This window comes from Euprymna scolopes, chromosome 22, assembly GCF_053919585.1.
Source record: "Euprymna scolopes isolate OS-2025 chromosome 22, ASM5391958v1, whole genome shotgun sequence".
Lineage (NCBI taxonomy): Eukaryota > Metazoa > Mollusca > Cephalopoda > Sepiida > Sepiolidae > Euprymna > Euprymna scolopes.
The window spans coordinates 65,588,072-65,612,864 of record NC_136503.1 but is presented as its reverse complement, the minus strand read 5'-3'; the positions used below and the strand labels follow the sequence as shown (position 1 = coordinate 65,612,864).

Genomic DNA, 24,793 nt, shown 5'->3' with positions numbered 1-24,793 from the left:
GGGGTACCCGGCGTTGCCCGAGTGTTTGTTTCCGGGACGGGGGGGGGAGTTTTAAAAAATGTTGTGGTAGGTAAGTAGGAAGGATCATGAGTAAAAGTAGGAAAATAAAGTGTGAAAAAAAACAAAAACATCTGCAACGTTAACAGTTCGGCCACCAAGAAAAGTCCATTCCAGTTGTTTAGGAAAAAAAAACGACTACGGTAGGTCGGCGCGAACGTGAAAATATAATGTGAATTGTCCAGCACGCTAACCACTACGCCACAGAGCACTGCAGCTTAGTTTAGTGATTTTAAATAACTTCATATGAAAGAACTATGAAGCCAAACCGGTGTTCTCTTCTCAACTGTTCCTTGTGAATGATCGCCAAACGGTGTTAAGTGGTGGCAGGGGGAGGAGGAATTTATTAGAGAGAAAACATTTTACCACTTCCATTGATCTTAACCGATTTTGGCCGTGACTTCTCAGCAGAAAAAGTATAGAAATCTAAGATTATCGAGGAATTTGAGAAATAATAAGCCTATAACACACCTCAGATATTGTTCTGCCGTTTGTGCATATTATATTTGCATGAAATATCTTGATTTTTAATCCTATTAATGTCAAAATCAGGCGGGAAAAATGAGTCAATTTTATTTATATAGAAGAGAAGAAGAAGATAGATAGAAGAAAAGATAGAAGAATAGAAGAGAAGAAGATATGTATATAGCTAAAATAGTAAAAACCTGAATGAAATGATCAATACTATTGCAGAGCAAATATATGTTTTCTTTTTTATTACCGTTTTATCTATTTAGTTACACATTTTTCGGTTACTGAATCGTATTAACGATCCAGTAACATCGTCAGACTTTACAGAAATGGTTATTATCGTTGGATAAATGATATTGGAAGAAGCACGAAAAAGTGGAAAACATCGAAAAAAGGGGGAAAAAGGGGAAAAGTGGGGATGGAGATTGAACATAGTTAAGCGTTACAACAATTAGAGGTTTGTGGGGGTTAGTGTAGTGGTTTTTCCAACCATAATAAACATTTCTGTAAAACTGACAAAGTTACTGGATCGGTATTACGATTCGATAACCGAAACGTGTGTAACTAGACAGATAAAACGGTAATAAAGATAAAACATATATATATAATAGTGTATTCAATTGTTAATGGTCAGATTCTAAACATCTTCGATAATAATTAATATGTTAAGGAAGAAAAAATGGTAGTAGGAAGGCAAGCACGAACCCGTACCGCAAAGGAGGAAAAGAACAGGGGAAAAACCTGACTTCTATGATGTTACGATCACCGCCAAACCGGAAGTGACATTTTTTTTTAAATTAAGGCTAGACAATCGAAAGGAGAGGATGAATTTCAAAAATATCGGCGAAAAAAGTGAACCCTCCTGTAGAAACGTGCCCAGTTTAGGGTGAAGATATTAATGATTTCAGTCAATTTTTCGATATTTTTTTAGAAAGCAGAGAATTGTGTAGCCGGGATCTGCCGAAATCAGAGTAACTTTCATTGTTTATAGACAAAGTAAGGATCTAAATAAAGGAATATCGATTCCCGACGCATTAACGACAGTAATAAGATTTAAATGGTGTAAAACTAAAAATGATTCGATAAAAGTAGTTTGTAAATTTGTCGCGTTGATAATGCGTAAAACCGAACAAGAGGACGAACGATAAAATCTTGAACACAGTTATCAATCACATCAACAGAGAAACACCACCAATCAGAACAAATTATGTAAAACTCGATAGGCAAAACACAGTGCATGCGTAAATAAAAAAAATCTACAAATAAGGAAACGAGGCAATAAATAACATCATACTAAAATATCGTAAATGAGTATTAAAAGAAACGAAAACCAAATACAACTGGGAAAAGCCAGTATATTGGCTTCTATGTTTTGATCTTTACATTTAACATGCAAACTAACAAAATGTGGTGAATAATAAAAAACTTGAAATCCCATGTGATGTGAAATAAAAACAAGTCCGATAGCCATTAGTCGCGTGCTCTCGTGTAATTAATGAATGCGTGAATGTAGGATTGACATGAAATTCTTAAAGATAAACTAAAATAACCGACAAATGGGCTAAAATTACTTAAATAAATAAAAAGTAAATGACTTAGAATGACTTTAACGAATTTAAGGATGAATTGAATTGCCTTAAGAATGACTTGAATGCTTAAAAAATAACTGGAATCCTCCAAAAGCAACAGGAATGATCTAGAGAATGCCTCGAATAGCTTAGAAACTGACTGGTTGTAAAGTGGGTGACCGTTTTACATTTAATTGATACAGAAAAAGGATACCCACTTTATATCACAAAGTTACAAAAAATAGTACAGCATTTAGTAAGACAGATACTACACTTTGATCTTGGCCAAAAGGCCAAGAAAAGGGTATTTATTTGCTCCCCCACTGATCAAATTAGGCACAAGGCCGTTTTTAATGTGAGAAGTGAAGGGGAAATGGAGACCAACTCCCCGGGGAATAGGGGAGCAGGATAGTGACAATTGATATGAAGGGTTGCCCCTACATTGACCAATATATTATATGTGGGGTCGCCTCACATAAGGTCTTAGCTTTCAGTGTCTGCCGGAACAGATACTACACTTTAATTAATTTAATTTATTTATTTCGTTCAAAGAAAAAATTACAATAAAAAAATTCCAATATAAAATTTAAAAAGTAAAATCTCCAAAAGACAAAACAAATTTAGGCACAAGGCCCTATAAGATATGAGGAGGGGAGTGTTGCAAGGTCTTTGTAACTAAAGTAAAAATTGGACTCTTTGGCGACTTTACTCTTGACTGGTTATATTTACCACAATACCTTATTCACTCTGTGGACTCTAAACTAACTAATGAAAACCCCAGGGTTTTTGCAAAAAGGATATATATATATATATATATATATATATATATATATATATATATATATATATATATATATATATATCCTTTTTGCAAAAACATACAATTTCTGTGTGTGTGTGTGCGTGCGCGCATTTTTTATGAAAATGTGTGTGTGTGTGTGTGTGTGTGTGTGTGTGTGTGTGTGTGTGTGTGTGTGTGTGAAAAAAGTCCAATTCACTGGAACATAAAACGTTCTTGAATTTGGAAGAAAAACAGTTCGTGTTGGGGAGTGGGAAATCAAGAAAAAATATACAAAAAATAAAATTTCCTAGTGCATTATTAGTAAGGTCCCTCCCTAATCTAAGTAGTTAGATCGCCTACTGTTTTCCGGGGCATCGAAAACAAGCGGGGAGATCCCTAATGGGGATTGAGAATTCATATCGGATGTAGGGAGTAAAATAAATAGATTGTTAAAAAACAAAGAAGGGGTATATATATATTAGGCGGCGACCTTCGAGTAGGGGTTGACCAGGTATTGATAAAACACAAAAGTTAGGGGGTAGTGGTAGGGTAGCCTCGGAAGTTTCTCTAGTGCCTAAAAACAAACAATCGGAGGACAGGATCTCATTTGTACCGCCACTCAAAAGTCTCTTTACTTTTTATTTGTCTAACGTAGCGGGATGGACTCCGTAGGACCCAGTACCGCATGTGCCATGCCTATGGTGGTAACACGAATTCAAACTTGGCGCCTCGTCGGATGCACAAGTTAGCGTCATGCACTCATCTCTTGTGAAAGGCGAATCTAGGTAATCTCTTCCAATTTCATCTGCTCTTTACTGTAAGCAGATGTTTAAAGTAGACGATCAGATCCCTATCCGGAACAGATATCCCTTCGCGGACTCGCTTGAGGCGTGTGATCCATATGACCATCCTCGCTACTGCTAGTATCACTAGAAAAAACATTCTTTTCTCCCTAGGCAACGGCGGATTAATGTTCTCCACAAAATATGATTCGTCGAGTTCAAGCCAGCGCTTGGCATTGATGCGAGCCGTTACCTCGTTGACGTACCCTAGGAGGGTCTTGAGCCTGCTGCAGCGGAAAAAGGCATGACCGGCCGTTTCTCTCATGTCTTCGTCGCAGCGCAGGCAGTAGACCCGGGTTTCTTCATTGTAACGGTTTAGTTCCTCGCGGAGGGGCAGTGCGTTCCGGACAAGTCGCCAGGTAAGGTAAAATTCCGAATTTGTAAGAAAGTCCATTCATGGCGCCCAACTCCACTGGGAGCGGACCTCCTCCAACGAAATCCCCGTCATATTATCGTGCGTATCAGATGATGATTTTCCTGAATCGATCTCCTCTTCACAGCAGAGCTCTGGTCTGGTTCGATCAAGTCAGTGATGACAACCTGCAACCGATTCGCAAGAACCTTGACCAAAATTTTAACTCTGTGTTTAGCAGAGTCAAGGGCCTGAAATCGTCTAAATCTTCCTCCCTACCATGCCGTTGACCTTTCCTCATCAATGTGATCACACTCTTGGTCACCTGCACAAGGATGGATCCCTGAACAAACAAATGGTTGAACATATCCTTCAGAATGGGGGCCAACATGGGCAACAACCTCAAGTAGAATTTGTAGGGTAGACCATCAAGCCCCGGGGACTTGTTGCAGCCGACCTGCTTCAACGCAGTAACGATCTCATATTCTGCGACAACACCATCACAGCTGTCAAACTCTAGTTTATGGTCTGAGTGTACTAAAAAGTGGATGGCATTCCAATCACCCATTAAGACTACCCTCTCTGGATCTTGTATACGGCCCTCCACCCGTCGAAAGAAGGAAGCCCTCTCCACAGCGGAATTAGGCGCGTAAACTGCGATTATTCGAAACACACTGCTATTAACTGCAACATCGACGACAATCGCCCGCCCGTCCCCGCCTGTGTGAACAACATTCACCGACGCTGATAGGGTGCGATTTACTAGCAAGAGATTCCACGACTGTAGGTATTGTCATATGCTGAGTAAACATCGTAATCGTTCACAAGCACCTGACAATCCCCGTCACAAATAAAGTGGGTCTCCTGTATAGCGGCAATATCTATCTCGAGGGACACCAGATCTCTCAGCACGCGCGCGGCCTTGCTTTGACAACTGAGGCCCCTCACATTATCAGTAGCCAAGTTTAAAGCCATAGTCACCTACCTTATTCAGTGTCACACACGGGCCTGAAGTCCCCGGGGAGTGAGGACGTGGCAGGCCTGTCCAAGGCTTCCGGCCAGTAAGTCTGCAGAGGGCACTCCATTCTTGGCCACGCCTCCCACGTCCTGGGGGAAAATTAATTTTAAAGCCCTGTAGAAGGAGGGGTGAATATATACAGGGACTCTGCCCTAACATTTAAAAACTAAATTGTTTAGCGAAGGATGCGCTGTGTCCACCAGCTACTGGCCTGGGATTGCATCTTCGCGGCGTCTATCCAGGCTCAGAGGGCCTCAGTCCTGAAATCCTTGTTGACTCTAATAAATGTGGTCAACAAGGGAGCGTCATTGCACTTGGTTGGGTCGGTAACATTATCGCCACCGACGTAGAGAAAGTTATTTAGCTTTGTATAACGGACCTTCTGCTGGCCTTTCAGTTCTGTTTTTGGCTGCAGAGGGCCAGTCTCACATATCCTTCCTCCTGGAAGGAACGGGGAGTCTCTTTGTCCGCTCCGTGCGGATTGTTAGGGTGGGTTTTTCCTTGACTGGAGGGGGAGTGGGTGCAGGGGGAGTAGGGGAGGGGTTGTCAGGTGTTGGGTGTATGTGGCGGGGGAGGTGGTTTTTGGGATCATTACTCGACCTTTCTGTGGATGGATTGCGAGGTAGTGTTCTTGGGGGTTCGGGGAGGGAAAGGGGCATTGCTCTGGTTGTTTGGGGGAGTGGGATTTGGGGGTTCAGCCTCAGCTGGTTGGATATTGTCTTTGGGGGCGGGGGTGCCTCCCTTGGATCTCCTGCTTTTCCTCCTCTTCGTCGTTCTCTTGATGACTGTTGCCACTGATGTTGTCTCTTCTGTGTCTGTGGCTGTCTCTAGACCCTCCAACGCGATCTCTTCCTCAGAGTCTTCGAGCCTCCTCTTGTTTGAGGAAGAGGGCGCCTGAGTGTCCATCGGGGTTATTTCGGGTTGGGTTTTGGTCGTTATTGGTTTGGGCAGGTTTTTTCTGGGTCTGCCCTTCCTTATGACCGTTGCCCAACTCGCTTCTGCTGCCAGGTTGAAATTGCTTGCGGCTTGGGCTGCGGCTGGTGCTGCGGCTGGGGCTTCGGCTTATACCTCTGCTGGGGTTTTGGCGGGTGTTTTTGTGGGGACGTTTCCCTGGGAGTCGGCTGGTTGCCTTTTAGGACAGTCCTTGGCCATGTGTCCCCTCAACTGGCAGTGCCACCAGTGAGGTTTTCTCCCCTCCACGATCAGTGTCATGGTCTGCTCTCCAAACTTCAGCATGGCTGGAACGTTGTCGAAACTGTCCTTGCCCAGGACCATCCGAACTTTGTAGTCCCCGGTCAAAACGTTGCGTCTACCGCGGTCTGGGGCGACTGCCTCCACTTCACCGTACTGACTCAGTATGACCACGACTTGTTTTCCGGTCATGTAGCACGGGACGTTCAGCACTGAGGCAGTGGTGTTTCTCCCAGCGAAGTATACTGACTGGAGCCGAATGTTCCTGCTTCTGTGTTCGGTCCTTGTCAGTCTTTTTGCATCCTCCTCTCTCGGGAGCAGAATGCCAACATGGCAAAACTCCACCTGCATATATAACTTGCCGGAATGTTCAAGTCAAGGAGGATTTCCACCATGGTGTCTTTGTTTACACCCGTTAAACTACACTTTGATCTTGGCCAATAAAAGCTTTAAATGCAAAGAACAGCGTCTATTAACAACAGACCTTTTATTTTAACCAAACCGGTCAAGCACAAAAGTGTTACCGACAGACTGAAGACCAAACGACCGCCTGACGGACCGACTGAGTGACTTATAGAGTCGCTTGCACGCGACTAAAAACTGGTAACCAAATACAAGCCAAGAGATCACACTTTATTATGATCAATGAGAATGGACTTACACAATAATAGATTGCATCAAGTAGCAAGTAAAATATAAACAATGAGAATTGGAAAATATAAGGAGGCGAAATAATATAGAACTTTAGTCTGTTGTTCTTGTTGACAAATAGATTATAGATATTACAAGTAATTTAGCCAATAAACCATGACTCTGATGTTGACAAGAAAGTTTTCGCAGTGTTTATCTTTTAAATTCGGATGAACATATCTCGTTTTGAACAAAAAATTATTGGTCGAAATAAGCATCACCAGAATCAATACACTTTTGCCAACGCAAAAAAAAATGTATTTATTCTTGTAAGGTGAAAAATCTTGCGTTCTAGTGGTGAAATCGCTGAATGCATGTTTGATTTCGCTTAGGTATTTGAAGTATTTCTCGCGCAGAATATTCATGAGATGCTTGAAAATGCAGTAGTCGCTAGCTGAGAATTCTGGAGAGTATGGCGGGAAAGACAGAGTTTCGTAGCCAAATTCGTTCAACTTCCGTATCGTCGGTTTAGCAATATGCGCTCAGGCATTGTCGTGGAAAAAAATTGGTCCTTTTCTGTTGACTAATATAGGTGGTGGTGGTGGTTGTTGTTGTTGTTCATGTTTTTGACGCATTGCATCCATTTGTTGACAGTAATTCTTTGCCGCAATGGTTCTGTCTGCATTAAAAAAACTGTAATCAATGAAATCTATCGCAGTTCACTCAGCATGAAATTTTATGGTGCATATCTCGCTCTGAGAAAGTGTCGTTGAGTGTCGTCGGGGTCAAGCAACTGAGCTGAGCGTCGCTGGTTGTCCGAAAGAATCCACTACTTTTCATCGCACGTCAAAACACGCTCAAGAAACGGGTCGTTCTTGTTTCGTATAAGTGAACATGACACTACATAATGGCGTTCATTTTAGTTGTGGTTCAATTCCGGACGCACCCATTTATCAACTTTTATTGATGTGCAATCTCTCGCAAGTTGTGGTTGTGTATTATAGGAGATTATATTAATAGAGAGATATATTAAAACGGGTCATGTGGTATCTAGTGGATGTGAGATATTGTTCTTTTAAAGGAGAGATAATAAAAATATAATTCATATGTATGTTGTTTAGCCAGGAGGATATGATATTGACACGTAGACTGAGTCATGTTGTATCAGACTTATCGCACGAGAATATGTTACAGTTCATATATAAGAAGCATAATATATGCGTTATACTTTTTTTCTTGAAGAGTTCTTCTATCTTCCTGCTGCTCCATGACGAACCATGAATCGAGCAGCACCATCCAATTGAGACAAACCACAAACCAACTCTTTATATTTTATAATATAAATTTATTATAGTTGTCGCAATTGGTTTTCACACGATCTGCATTCTGTCTACATTTTCTATTCTTACAGCTCGCTCCCTTGTTGTCTGTCTGCCCATCCCTGTCTAGATCGTCTGTCCGCTTTAGTTATCAAACTTCTACTCTCTGAATCTCTCAAAAAGTAACTACATCACCTCTTCTCTTAGGTCACCTCATTACGTGTCTCAGACCAACCTAATGTCCCCATCTTGTTGTTCGTTTATCCAAACCCAAAATAATGTTTATATTTATTTACTATTTTCGCATTCCGTTTGCGATTCCACGTCAATAATTTCTTCCCTAATTTAATTGTTTATTCTTCTAAGCATAATAACTGATCCAGCGACCATCCGTCGCTCAAATCAATCAATAATAATACTAATAATAACAATTACAACAATAATAATGTTTTACTCTTGCCCCTGCTTGCCAAAGTTAACACAGATACTACGCTATTATCACAGACTAAACAGGTCATAACATTAAAGTATACGTTATGTTTTATTTGGATAAAATTTCAGGAACAGTTCGGCGTTGATAAGTTTCAACTAAGGCTCTTCATTAATCGTTGTCAACATCCAATTACTGAACACTAGGCTCATCATCTTCAGAACTCTCGTCGCCGCCACGAAATGTCTTAAACCACTATTGGTCTGTGCGCTCAGTAGTGGTTCCTAGACCAAACGTTTCGTTGAGATGTTTCAGTAGCTTTTCGGCATAGCTTTAATTGAAATAAGAACATTTTGCGAATTTTTTTTTTTTTTTTTTTTTTACTTTTCCAACAGGACAGGAATACATAATTGTTTAAAAACGATAATAAGGTAAATGATTAAGTAAAGCGAACCCCCCTCATTAAAATGATATATAAATTAAAGACGAATACTTTATGTTAAAGTGAATCATTCGAAATCCAAATTTAAATTCCACAATATGTTTTTAAAACCTAATAGTATATATTCGAGTGATGACTTTTGGTGAGTTGTAACAACAACAACCACAACAACAACAATAATAATAATAATAATAATAATAATAATAATAATAATAATAATAATAATGTGAAACTCCAAATAAAAATCGAAACAAAGAAAAGGTAGAATGCCAATCTATTGTTAGAATGTGATGTGACTTTGTTGAGGCTTATTGTCGCCCAGACTCCAAAAAAGACCAATGCCCTTTGCCAGATACAAATCAATGAAAATCGACTGTCATGATAATATAAAACTGTCTGCAATATAATTAAAACACTGAAGTTTTTTTTATAATCTTCGGAAACTTGCCACGCAGACACCAGGACACTCCGTCCGTTATTGTAAGTAAACATTCAATAATGATGTGCCCTGTGTAAAACTTTACGTGAGTAAATAGTATTGCTATCACTTCTTCTGCTAATATTTCTATTACTACTACTAATAATAATAATATACTGATCTTGCTTGTAAGAGAAAAAGAGACCAATAACGCAATGTCGTATGAAAAATAACAAAAGACAGATTTTGAGGGAGCGGCATACTGTGCCGAAGGGTAAATGGAATTCTGAACTTTAATTAGAAATATACGCTCCTTTCTTATCAAGATGGAAATAAAACAAAATTTATTCCGAGTATCTGATGATGCCCGGAGAGTTATCTTTCTTACATGTCTTCTCTTATTAGCAAATTACATTACACTCTTTCAATCAATAACTTCGTAGAAAACAACGAAAACTTTACAGAAAATTTCTTGTGCTGGAGTATATTTGGTGGGGTTTACTTACTATCAACTAATTTTGGAATTATTTTATGTTTACAAGAGTCTTATGTGTTTTGGATAGGATACTGTGGTAGTCAATAACCTAGCTGTGCATGTTTCGATTTCCGACCTAAGTTATTCAAACTGTAATACTTGGCGGGATATTGAATCAACCTTTTTGGCAATTACATTTTTTTAATATGGGATTCTAAAATACAAAAAAATCGAACAGCATTATGAAGCTAATATTTAAAATCATAACTTACTAATTCATCCGAATATTTATTTATCTTAATGCAGACAAAGTATGAAGTCTATTTATAAGATACTAGCATTTCAGCCTGGCGTTGCCCAGGTGTTTAGAGGTGTATGTTGAGCAAAAAAAAAAGCAGTCAATTTTTTTGTTCATTTTGACACCTAAACATTTATAGTTGTGGGATCAAATCAAGTTACTAAGCATAATCTATGTCCAAGGAACCTATATCTAAAATGTCAAGCGTTTAGACCAAAAATTGACGGAGGAGTTCGATAGAGTTCTCAAAGGTAAAATCGTTAAACTTTGACCCATTAACAGCCAAATTTCTGGCCGAAAACGGATTAGAACGATTTTTCCAAATCTCAGTACTCTGTATATCAAATTTCGAGTCTGTAGACTGAAAATTGACAGAGTTATTGCGTAGGGAAATGTACACAGATAGATAGACACACACACACAGATTAACATTTTTACATATATAGATTTTCTGTAAATTCCAACATCATATTTATTAAATTTGACTAATTACACACACACACACACGCGCACGCACACACACACAAACACACACACACACACACACATATATATATATATATATATATATATATATATATATATATATATATATTAGTTTCAGCCCGGCGTTGCCAACTAGAACACTACGCTTTACAATGATATTTTATTTTATGTAGCTTTTTTATCTATTATTATTGGGTCAATTCTCTGTTGATTATTATATATTACGAAGAATAATTTATCAGTGGACTAATTCGCAGAAATATTAAAACTATGAAAAATATCAATGATAAAGTCGTTAATCAAATGCCCTGAAAAGTCATTTTTGTGTAGTTTTAAAATATGCACACGAAGAAATGTTTGCTGCGATTTTAAATGGTATCTTTTATTTAATCAAAAAATGAACTCATTAATAAGAAAAAAAAATAGGATAAATTGGCGAGGTACACCCAGGCTTAAACAGGGGCGATTCTATATTTAGTTAAATGCTCTACCACTAAACTATATCTCCAGATGACAATAGTTCTACTTTTTTAATTAATTGTTGACAATTGAATCTATTTGGATTGATGTGAATTACTTTACTTTGCCGATGTAACGTAAAATATTTTCCTATAAAAAATATTATTAATCCATAAGAAATTCAGACTATTATCTGACTATGCGATGATCGGGGTTTTACATTTTCTATACTTACCGGGTTAATTTCTGTACAAAACATATCTAGGAACACTGCGAGACATATGGATTAGCTTGTGAGAAATTTGCAAAAGGATAGGCTCAGCCGTTTCGGAATTTTTGAGGAAACAAAACTCAAATACGTACAAAATGAATTTATATAATATTAGATTTTAATTCATTACACACACACGGATATATATATATATATATATATATATATATATATATATATATATATATATATATATATATATATATACGTGTGATTTTGTTTTATGAAACAGTTACTGTTAATAATTGTAAATGTCAACATAATTACAGGAATAAATCGTAATGTTGTCAACATCATGTAATTTAGAATATATACCTTTGTCACCTGTTTGTTATACGCTCTGGAATAACATTGACTGCAATACATAAAAGATTAGTATATGAGAATATGAAATATAATCGACACAAGCCAAAATCTACCCTGATGTAAAACAAAGTAGTAAAACAGTCTAATAACACCGTTTCATGGCAAACGGCGCATTAATTTGAATTTGGTCTCATTCAAACCCCTATCTAGACACAAGTATGAATTTTATGAGAAAAATACAAATAAGCTCCCAGAGCGGTGTATTTTACCAGGGCTTATGTCTCACAATTTTTCCAAGGTAAAACAGTGTATATTAATATGGTCCTGCTTTCGGGTAATTTTCAGCACAATCCAAAATAGGAATAGATTCTTTTTTAAGAACAACTACCAAGATGAGCGCATTAGTCCAAACAATCAAAATTAATACTAATGCCAATCCTCCAACATTTTAAAGCAATTTATGAAACCAAAATGTATCAAATTTATTGAAATTTGTTCAAATGAAAAAAATAATAATTTTGAAAAAAATAATAATTTTGATAAAAAGAATAATTTTGAAAATTTTAGAAAGCCGTGTAATCATGATAATCTTTGTTATATGAAAAAAAATGAATAATTTCCTTGATTGCCGCGTTAATTCCTATTTCAGTTACATAAATCCTTTAAAGTGAAATGATTTTGGCATTAAACAAATTATCTCTTCTTAAACCATTTTTGTAATAATAACGGGATGATTAGTTAAGATGAGTAAGTTAAAGCGGGGTTGGCACTTATGTGTGGCACAGTTGCCAGACTATGATGATTTTTCTAGATCAAATAAAAAAAACACAATTTTTACAGTAAACAGACAATTAGTGTTTCTATATTTATCGAGCGAACGAAATATTGAATTGCACGTAAAACAAAAGGCACCACTTTAATTGTCGTGGCAAAAATACTAACATATGGAAAAATTACGAAAAAAAGAAGATAGCAAATTAATTATTAATAAAAAATAAATTTGTGAAAGTGGTGTTTACGAGCTAAATACGACAAAAATAAAATGTACTCTTGCATTTATAGACCCGCGCTGAAATAATAACTTTAATATTTAGAAACCTATAATTTAACATAGGTAAATATTTTGTATTTTCTCCTAACAATTTAATGAAAATAATACCGCAAAACTTGAAAGTTAACTTGTAACTACTATTTAACAAATAGCACGGGTAGTAAAATACAACAGCATCAAATCACATTTGTGTGTGTGTGTTTTTTTTCAGAATAAAATTGTAAAAGCATTTATTGTATCAAAATAAAAGGCACATGGATTATACAGGCGAGACCATTTTGTTTTGTTTGCTTTTATTTAACGACAGATAGGGGACACAACTTTTTAACCTAACGCAACAGCCACCCACGTATGCATTACAAATGCAGCGCCATTTTGTTTTGGTTGATCTCATAGAACGACCGATAGAGGGCGCATGTTTTCAACCTCATTCAACAGTGACAATAATAAAAACTATATTTTGTTTTAGATTAATTAAAACAATTATTTAAATACGTTTTAGTCGCGTGCAAACGAGTCTATAAGTCACTCCGTCGGTCGCTCGGTCTGTCCGTTACATTTTGTGCTTCGCCTTTTTGATTAAGATCAAAGGTCTGTTGTTAATAAATGCTGTTCTTAGCATTTTAAGCTTTTTTTACCTTTTGGCCAAGATGAACTTGTAGTATCTATTCCGGCAGATACTGCAAGCAAAGGCCATATGTGGGGGCAACCCCACATATAAGACCTTGGTCAATGTAGGGGCAACCAATTGTAACTATCCAGCTCCCCTACTCCCCGGTGAGTTGGTCCCCATTCCCCCTTCACTCCTCACATTAAAATCGGCCTCGTGCCTAATTTGCTTGGTGGGGGAGCAAATAAATACCCTTTTCTTGGCCTTTTGGCCAGGATCAATGTGTAGTATCTGTTCCGGTAGATACTGCAAGCAAAGACCATATGTGGGGGCAGTCCCACATATAAGACCTTGGTCAATGTAGGGGCAACCCTTCATACCAATTGTCACTATCCAGCACCCCTACTGCCCAGGGAGTTGTTCCCCCATTTCCCCTTCACTCCTCACATTAAAAATCGGCCTTGCGCCTAATTTGCTTGGTGTGAGAGCAAATAAATACCCTTTTCTTGGCCTTTTGGCCAAGATCAAAGTGTAGTATATGTCTTACTACATGCTGTACTTATTGTGATATAAAGTGGGGGATAACTTTTCTGTATTAATTTAATGTAAAATGGTCACCCACTTTACAAACATTCAGGCTCAAAACCATTCAAGTCATTCTTCAGATTATTCAATTTGTTTTTGAAGGATTCCAGTTATTTTTTTAGCATTCAAGATATTCTTAAGTTCATTAAAGCCATTCTAATTCATTTACTTTTTTATTTAAGCCATTTTATCCCATTTTTCGGTCATTTTAGTTTATCTTCAAGAATGTCATGTCAATCCTACATTCACGCATTCATTCATCCATTACACGAGAGCATGCGACTAATTGCTATCGGCCTTGTTTTCTCTCACGGTGACTTCTTTCCGTTAAGTTGTTTCATTGATACTTCAATTCCAAAACTGTTTTAAATTTCTTTGAAATAAATAATCAAATTTTACTTTAACTTTTATTAAAATTCTATGTTCTTACACTGAGCTTTCTGTTAAATTGTTTGAAAAAAGTCCAACGTTCCTATTCACTTGTCTCCCTATGAGAGCAGAATAAGACACAAAGTATTTTATGTAGGGAAGGGAGCGAAAATAATTGCCTTAATATAAAAGGAGTTCTCATCCACTGACTGAGGACAGAAAAAAGGATGTGTACATTCGGAAGAGATACTACATTGTTTTCCTAGGGCATGTAACCTTGCTTTTATTGAAAAGGGCATGTAACCTTGCTTTTATTGAAAATGTATTTTTTCAATAAAGGTTTTTTTACAATTATATTGTAATATATTTTATACAATAACTTTGGTTTCCAATAATTCTGGTCTTTTTTATTTTTTATTTGTTTTTTTTTTGTGTTATCTGACCAAGTAGAGATTATGTTTCATTAAATTCAGACTAGAAAATGATTCAATGACATTTTTCGTAAATAGAAGTTTGTAGCGTGATGCTCTTTTCACGTTATAATTTAGAATCTAAGTATTAAACTTGGGCAGATGTGTTTTGTAGAAGAAATTGGAGTCCTCTCCTCTTACAATGGAGTTTTCCGTGTAAGGTATAAGTTCTAAAAACAATTTTTGTTCAAATGTAACGCAGAAATGTATATACTTCTAGACTAGGGCAATTTTTCTTTTTGTTCTTATCTAGAGTGATTCTTTTTGAGAAGCTAGAATTTACCCATATTAATAACCAACCGTGTGTCTTTTATTCCCTTGTGAGGAGACAAGTAAATAAGAACAATTTAAAAAAATATAAAAACTAAACGATCAAATGCTAATGACCCAAAAATTGTATCTAATACAGAGAAACAAATAAACCAGACGTTTGCATTTTCACATTTTAATCCCACTTTACACCCTGAAGAAAAACAGAATTTTTCCGAGGTCAAATATTACATTTCCAGATAAATATCCATGAGGTTTAGCTTTTGGGTAATTTTCAGCAAGATCTAACAAGCGTAAAATATTTGATGTATCAAAAAATGCTATTTTGGGCAATTTTCACCGCTTTTGACCACCTCGGAGGCGCAACCAGAATTTTCCCAGTGTAAAATATTACGTTTTAAGATGTATATCATGTAGTCTTTCTTTTAGTTTATTTTTAGCAAAATCTAATGATCAGAATCGTAATATTCTATGTTTTTCCATTTGGGACAAAACAATCACCATTTTTACTCCTTTATCCTCTTTGAAGATGAAACGAAATTCTTCCCAGGATAAAATATGTTTCAAGATGTACATTCATGCGATCATTATTTTGGCTAATTTTCAACAAAATCTAATTCTATGTACCAAGAAGTGCTATTATTACCCATTTTGACCATGTTTGGCCCCCTATGGAAGTAATCATAATTTTCCCCGCGTCCAATTTTTTTAATATTGTCTTAATTTTATGGAGACTCCCATTTCTTAGTATTTTGGCACATACCAAATATGAAATCTTAGTTGTGTTTAGCCTGTATAGACAAATCTTGTTGTGTCAAGTAGTGTATGGATGGATCTGTGTCTTGTTTAGCATGGAATTATGGTTTGTGTAGCAATGTATGGTTGCTGGCTGTTTCTATCCATGTGCCGATGGCTGATTGTATGCGAGTATTGAAATTTAGTTGTGTCTGGCCGTCTACTGAGAGCTACTTTAGTTAAGCACTCTATCTAGGCTAGTTTAGTCTGTCAAGTATATTCTGGGCTTGTTCAGGCTATCCGTGTATGAGGCGGTCAGGTTAGTTTGCCCGTGTATCGAGTGCTTGCTGTGTTTGGGTACGTATCAACCTCTAGCCGTGTGTGACGAGCCAGCTTTGTTTGGCTGTGTTTAGATTGGTCGTGTAGTCCCGGATAGTTTAGCCTGGTCGTGCATGAAGCACTACACAAATAAGTGTCTATCTGGGCAGGGGTTTATGCAACGTGGAATGGTGTTTAATGATTGTTAGAACATGTGGTTTAAATATAGTTACATTTATATGCATATGACTAAATTAGCTGCGTTAAAGATACAGATTGGGAAGAAAAGATTGTCAATTGTTCGGTTGCAAAGGAAGCACACCGAATTGTTTTGAATGTAGAGGAAGTGTTGGTATTTTAAAAACTCATATTGGGATAACAAAACCAAAACAACATATGCTTATATTACTTTTATAATGTCGGCTGAGTGTATTATGTGTTCTATTTTTACTATATTATTTGAAGTGGAATAAATAATGAGCATAGGTGGTTAGTTTTCCTTGGCGTCTCGACAAATAATTAGCTCAAGCATTAAAATGACTTAGTAAGTGCCGACGGCAATAAGTACAATGCAGATCATATCGACTTATTTCGAATAAAGATGTATGTTGTGCATTTATTTAATTTATTTATCATATAGAGATAGGGGAACCGATAGTTTTCGCGTCAAGCCTCCAAGGAAAGATTATAATCTTGATATGAGTGTATAAATAGAGAATTTGTAAGTTGAAATTGCCCGGCTTCATAATAGTGTATTCGTCTATTGGATTCAATTCATGCTTTATAAACTACAAGGAAAAACACACGTATTATTTTCAGCGAGAGTTGGGCCTTTTCTGTGCACTAATGCTAGGTGTTGTTGTCGAGGTTTCTACTGCATTTCATTTATTTGTTAACAGTATTTCTCCGCCGTAACGATTCCTGCCTGCATTCGAAAAAATATTATTGATAAGATCTGTCACATCCACCAAACAGTCAGCATTGCCTTCTTTTGGTGAAATTATGGCCTGGGAATGAGGCATGGAGCTTAGTCGGCGTCTAAAATCTGAGCTGAGTGTCGCCGGTTGTCGTAAAGTACCCACCTTTCATCACAAGTGACGAATCGGTTGAGAAACGGGTCGTTCCTGTTGCGTAAAAAAGGGGAACATGAAATTCTATAACGACGTTTCCTTTTGTTGTCGTTCAATTCGTGAGGCACACATGTATCATGTTTTATTGCCGTTCCAATCTCTCTCAAGAAGCAAGTTCCCGAACATTTGTGCGTGGATTCACTTCAACTAAAGGTTTTTATTGATTGTTGGCAACATTCGATTTCCGCCCACTACGCTCATCATTTTCAAGATCTGGTTGCCATCACGAAATTTCTAAAACCACCATCGCGCTGTGCGTCTATTTATGATTCCTTGACCGATTCCTGATTCCTGGACCGAACGTTCCGTTGACATCGCGAACTATTTCAGCACTTTTTCCGGATTAGCTTAAATGCAAATAAGAAAAATGTGTGTATTTGCATTTTTCCATCTTGTATTCAACGTTCTGTAAAGAATACGTAATTGTTTTTAAATGATTGTAATTTTAATGATTTGATAGAGCGAAAATATATCTCAGCCTAAACTACAATATAAAAATCATTGAGGTCTTGGAGTTTTCTGTTCGTACATGTCTTACAACTTATCGGCCCTAAGCTAGTAAGTATTAATTAAGTCGCTACTGTAACTTCTGACGCAGGCCACATATAGTGCTCATCATTATAACTAATATGTAAATAGAATTTTATCTAATATAGAAACAGTTTCCCGGAGGAAAATATTAAAATGCTGATAGAATAGATGTATTTATATGGCATTTGGTTTAAATGGATACTTCATGTGAGTGAGAGTAGAGATACTGATAAATACTTATTGTATTATTTTGTTTATTCATTGGTTCCTTGATTATTATAACTTATACGGGCATGAGTTAAATTACACTAAGTTTATTACGTTATGGTGATTTAGTGCCATCTGTCATGTCGGTATAAGTTATGATGTAGAAGAAACAATAAACAGAATAATACAATGAGTATTTATCAGTATCTCTATTTTCATACACGTAGAACATCTAGTTCAACAAAAGGCCATGTAAGTACATCTATTCCTATAAAAAACATTAATATTTTCTGGGGTATACTGTTTAAAGTCTAATGTAAACAAATTAATGATGTGTCCTTTCCTCAAATAGTCAATATCTGACAACTTACAACCATCGTTAGAAGTCAATTCAGTGCCACACCATACTGATGTCAAAACGTAATAAAATCTATACTCGAGTTACCTAACTAAAATCAGAACATGCACCAAGCTACCATCCTCAGAACGAAATTCACGCAAAAATAGTACACTGTTTACAGGAAGGATTTACAAAAAGTAGGTTATACCTGGAAGATTCAGCATAGGACTATATAACACTATTATTTTACTATATCCTGTTAAAAAGATATATAATATTTTTAAACAACGGGACAAATAATACACTATCCATTTTAATTAAATTTTGAAATATAAGCAGATTAATGTAAAAATAGTACAATATATTTTTCAAGTCTAATGTAAACAAATTAATGTTGAGTCGTTCTCTCAAATTATTAATATCTGACAACTTACAACAATCGCTACACTCAATTCAGTGTCACACCATATTGGTGTCAAACCTAATAAACTTTATACACGAGTGATTGTTGGGGCTTGTTATGTGCTTATTCTCTTCTGATAAAAAGACAAAACTGAACTATTGTTAATATTAATAATTCAGGTGTGCTATAATGTTTTCCAAGTCAGGTCTATACTATCCTTTAATTGTCACCACGTTTTATTGTACGAGTTTACACTTATCTTCTCATATTTTAATACTCAATTCAAATGAATAGTGTATTATTTGTCCCGTTGTTTTAACGCGATCCTAAAACAATATCCTTACTTTTATCGGGATAACGTAAAACAATTGTACCATATTGTCTTAGGTTTAATCTTGTAGGTAAAACTCATTTTCTTTTTGTTGATGGAGAGTAATATCCTTTTTGTGCACAGAGTATCACTATAGCATAGATTTCGTTTTGGGAATTTTAGTTTAGTGCATATTCTGTTTTCAGTTATATCATCCTTACAATGTAATGTTTTACAACGCCGTGTTGCACATGTTTGTATGTCATATACAGTGGTAAGTCTATGCAACTAGAATATATGTATTTTCATATGACTTTAAAAAGTCATATCTAAAGCACCTTGGTTTCTCTGGGTTTAATTAAAAAATACTGTTTTTTTTAATTTTAATTTATTCATAACGCTATATAATTTTCTTTTACAAATAAGTATTATAAACCCCCATTTAATGTCGTCAGCTGACATCGTTTATACTCATTGGACATTTTATTACGGCCCCAGGTAATGTTTGGCGATGAGAAGAGAATACAGCCGTTTCCAGGTCTTCCTATTTATTTTTTTTTTGTTGCATATCTGATGTGAAGCTACATTATCTGTATTCCATTTAATAGAATATGTTTATATTAATGCAACGGTTCGTATACTCCCGTGATAATTCGACAATATCCGGAGAGCGAAATAAAATAACCCAGGAATAAAACAGTCGACAAACACGGTTATACACAATTCTACAAGGTGACCTTGCCCATCCAAGCAGCAATATATTCTCTTGTTAGTTCGTTTCATAGCGAGTTTTTTTTTACGTTATGTTCGTCGGACAATATTCCCTAAGAGTTATTTTTAAAAAGATATAGGGGTGCAACATTAGGCGATGGGATAGAAATGTGAGCTTTGCAGATAGTGTTGAATCTATTAAGTTGCAGAGTTGTACTTAGAGCCGGCATCAAAAGCATGATTAGTTGTTTGTGCACCAGCTCAGATGTATAAACAATATATAGATATATTTCCTTTTCGTTTAAAGCGAAATATTATTGACTACAATCAGAATTCCCCAGGTTTTGGCAATAAAAAGACTACGTAATTATATTAGCCGTAGTTATTTAATAGTTAATGCGGCTACTAATCGGCTTATGGAAGCCTAGGTTAAGTATCGAAAGACAACATTTTCCACAGGTAAGGGTTGCTACGAGTGTTATTAGTAAGCAAGGGTTGCGCAATCACCAATGCAACCTCTCCTTAATCGAGACTGCTTGAGTCCAGTGGCGAGTATAAGTGCAAAAATAAGCGGAGAGCACATACAGTACCTAGTATTTCCAAATCGTCACCTATGTTTGTATTGACTATACGCAGCGCTTGTTAAATTCGATGATCTAATAGAAACCGGTGTGTCAGCATGATAATGCCGTATAAGTTTAGTAGCTTATATTTCCACGTAATTTCATGAATGTGTCTACTTGCACTAGCTACGATGCAGTAAAACCAGCTCAGTATGGAAATAGACATGCCTAGGTAGTATACGGACATCAATGAAACGGACATCTGGCGACAACTTTTTTCTTGCTATGCATTGTTCTGAATTCTGTATCAGAAAAGTTAATCACTGAATTGATACGTAAACTAAAACTCGGAAAGTATGCAACGAAAAACAAGTAGTAGCAAACAATAATCTTGGTTATATTGTACGAGAAAAATCCCGTGTAATCCGTTTTTTTTTCTACGGGTTTTGCCTTCTCACAATGAGATTAATTGTAAGCTAAATCTATTTGCTATTCAAAAGTTTGCTATTTTGGAGTCTGTTTAGATGGTCAATAAAAACATGGGAGTGATTAACAAAAATAAAATCGGCTCAGTACACAACAATTTTAAATTACCAGAACAATACACAATGAAAATTAAATCAAAGTATTTTGAACTGTTCCAGTGGGTTAGTATGTATTATTATGAATAAAAATGCACTCATATATAGGCCTTTACTGTAATCGTCTATTAATCTTTTAGTATCTTCTTTGTTTTGTATACCCCGAGGATATATATTAAAATTAACAGAACGCGAAAGGCAAAAAAGTTACCTTACTTATCTGTGCCTAAATCTAAACGTGGATACCATGAACAATGTTTCTTTCTTATGAATACACGACTGAGGAACTCTGTTTCACTAGCATGCGATCTCGCTGACTACAATATGGTCGTCTTCAAGTCCAATGTAAAAAGTTCTTGCTCACTGGTCCCTTTAAATAAATTCTACCAAATTTCCACAACAAACGATTACCATACTGTTGTCTCGGTGAGTACCGTACACTTATTAATCCTTACCCTAAAGTGACCTTCATGCCTTAATCAGTGATTACTCTCTTGTAAAAAAATACCAGAGTACTGTTCACACACGAGTATGCGTAGTATTATGTACAATTGCTTTTTACATAATACAATTGTGTAGATTTTAACAACCAAAGTTCTGATTTTAAATAAATTAAATTGTTTTGATATCAATATCTTTTAGTCAAGCAGGTCAGAAACGACAGAAAAAAACATAGAAAGAAAACATCCATCTGATTGCAACTTTAAATTGTAAGTATTTCTGTGTACCTAAAAGTTAATCCATTTTAATTGTACTATACGATTCGATAATTATTGGTATATCGGAATATATTGGCCCAGATGTATGACTTAAAATTTCTCCCTACAAGTAGCAACAGCGAATGTTGATATTACGTATCTACTCTTGATTGGATAACATTGATTCAGTAGATCATTTCATTTAGCCAATCACAACGTAAGAGATACTGACTACAAAAAATCGTGCGTGCAGTATAACTCTGAAACCCAACGTTTGTTCAGTTATTTGTACCTTTCTGTTCAGAGATAATAAACTTGCCTGGACCGAAAATTACCCTTTAAACACCTACACAAATAATGAGATACTTTCCTGAACCACTAAACTAAATGAGATAATTTCCTGAACTACTAAACAGACCATCATCATATAGGCATTTAAGCCAAACAGTTTCACACGCACGTTAAAACAACATGTTTCATTAACAAAATTATCACGCTAATATTCTCATAGGCATCATCATATGCTGTCTTCGATAAGGTATTGCATAAAGGCCTACTCTACAAGATTTACAGCTACAGAATAACTGAAAATGCTTTCTCAATCATTAAATCATTTCTCTCTGATAGAGTAGTGGTTAATGGGCAGAAATCAGAGTCCCACAGTATTAATTCTGGAGTCCCTCATGGGTCCATCCTCGCCCTAACTCTCTTCCTGCTGTACATCAATGATCTCCCAAAACACATACTTAAATCATTCGTTGACATCTATATTGATAACACGACAATCTATGGCAACACATCTAAGGCCGTAAATGACAAAGTTCTCTCTGATTCTCTCTCCTCTGATCTTGAGCGCGTGGTACAGGGCGGGAAGAGGTGACTGGTTACGTTTAATGCATCTAAAACCAAGCTCCTATATTTACACCATAAACGCTCTGATCCCCATCTGGCATCAACTGAAATGAATGGCTCTCGTCTAGGGGAGGCCCGATGTTTTGATAGGCTACTGGGTTTTATCTTTACTCCTGATCTGAAATGGAACACATACATCAAATCTCTGGTCAAGGCCGCTGGGAAAATGGTGGGATCCTTCTACCGCTCCAGAAGATATCTTAATAATGATGCAATTCTCTATCTATATAAAATCCAAGTACGTCCACATTCAAAACAGAGAATCAGCAACTATGTCACAGAGCCTAGCTGGAGTCCGAAAACGGTACCCCCGTAATAATAATAAAGGGTTGGGTTCGAGACTCCTAACAAACGGTTCCCCAGTTCGATACAAAACAACTGATGAAGTGCTGAGGGCAAAACGGCCGAAACGTTGTGACGTTAACAAACAAGATGAGGAAGTCAGTCCGAAAATCTCAATCAATTTAAACTTTTTATTTGCTATTATATTTTTTATATGTCTCTAAATACTTTTCAATAAAGTGATTCTATATATGGACTTGTGTTTTTTAGAGTTGATTTCGCCTAACTAACCCACTAAAGATCCGTATATGACGTTTGTTTAAACTAAAGAAAGCCATTATAGACGCATGCGTACAAACATAAACTAATGGCTCAACTTTTTAGATAATCCAATTCCTCTGTTCTGCGTTAGAATAGTTTTCTGTTTGATTGTTTCTATTGTCATGAATCAATTACGAGTCGGCTTGACGGTGTCCGAGACAACATATCTCTATGTGTCTATAAACTTAATAGGAAATCGGTACAAAGATTATAGTGCACGATGTTGTCAACCATAAAGTCAATATTTCACTATCAGAGTGGTGTCACGGATCTGGGCAAGACGCAAACGCAAAATGAAAAATTGGATCAAAGGACAAAATAATAGAGACGGCATTTGAATATACGTGATTTATTTTATTATATGATTACAAGTAAAATATGCTTTGGTTTTATGTATTGTTTTATATTTTCTTTTTTAGAAAATAGTTTTCTGCTTGTCTTCTGGTTCACCGCCAGTATTAAGATAAATGAAAGATATGCGTGTATTCTCTCCAGAGATGGAACAGGAGAAATAAATCAGTACGGCTATACACACGACAACAAAGACTACGACAAAATAGAAATAGTTACAAATGTATTTTCCCTGACTGTATATTCTACAGCAAAGGTAAAAAATGTATTATTTGCCAGTGTTCGCAAAAATTTTTCAGTAAAAGTAATGAAATCTCATTCATCAGCGCAGCTTGTGTAGACAATGAATTGTATCATTACTATTACCGACATATATGTTTTTTTCAAAAGAGATACCTATGGCATATCAGTAAAACTATGTATTTTATGTCTAGCCACTAGTGTAATAAATGATTATACCCGAGTAATCCATCGCAAGAATTTGACTGACTGATTTAGACCGCAGATAGGGATGGCAACATCATCCTGAGAAAGACTTCAGGAGATACGCTTACATATGAAGCAAAATCGCCCAATATTTATAAAAACAATTTCACACTCATCTGGTCTTTCTAAACGTTAAATCTATATTTACTACCGAGTCTTTCAAACAGTGAATTCATTTTTATTCCACGTATATGAAAACTGAAATCGGAAATATATACATCATTTTTACTAAACTCTAAATATCTAAAGTCATGCCAGGACGTGCCACTACAACCATAACATATAAAAAGAAAAAGAAAATAAAATAAAAACGAACAAACTGTTAAATTTCCTGAAGATTAAAATGTTATGGAACGAAAATTAAAAAAAAAATATTTAAATTTTATTTCATTAAATAGAAATATTAATAAAATATATGCACTTGTCTGGACGTTCTAACCGTTAAATCTAATATGTATATCTATCTATCTATCTATCTATCTATCTATCTATCTATCTCTCTCTCTCTCTCTATATATATATATATATACAATATATGATACAATATAAATATACATATATATGCATATATATAGGTTAAAGTAAACTAATTTTCTATTTAAATGTCGCTCAAAATCTTCATTAAAATAGACTTAAATATAAAAAATACAACGTATATAATTATTCTGATTCTTTATATTCTAAAAGGATAGTGTTTATTCATTAAAAGGAAATTACTGCGTGCGTGTTCGTGTTTACATTTTTA

At 36.0% G+C, this 24,793-nt stretch overlaps 2 pseudogenes; one reads left to right on the top strand and one right to left on the bottom strand.

The window, feature by feature from the left end:
- Positions 1–2,266: 2,266 nt before the first annotated feature.
- LOC145244114 (U2 spliceosomal RNA) lies at positions 2,267–2,402 on the bottom strand (annotated as a pseudogene).
- An 11,323-nt stretch (positions 2,403–13,725) lies between these two features.
- Positions 13,726–13,851, top strand: LOC145244205 (U2 spliceosomal RNA; annotated as a pseudogene).
- The last annotated feature ends 10,942 nt before the right edge of the window (positions 13,852–24,793 follow it).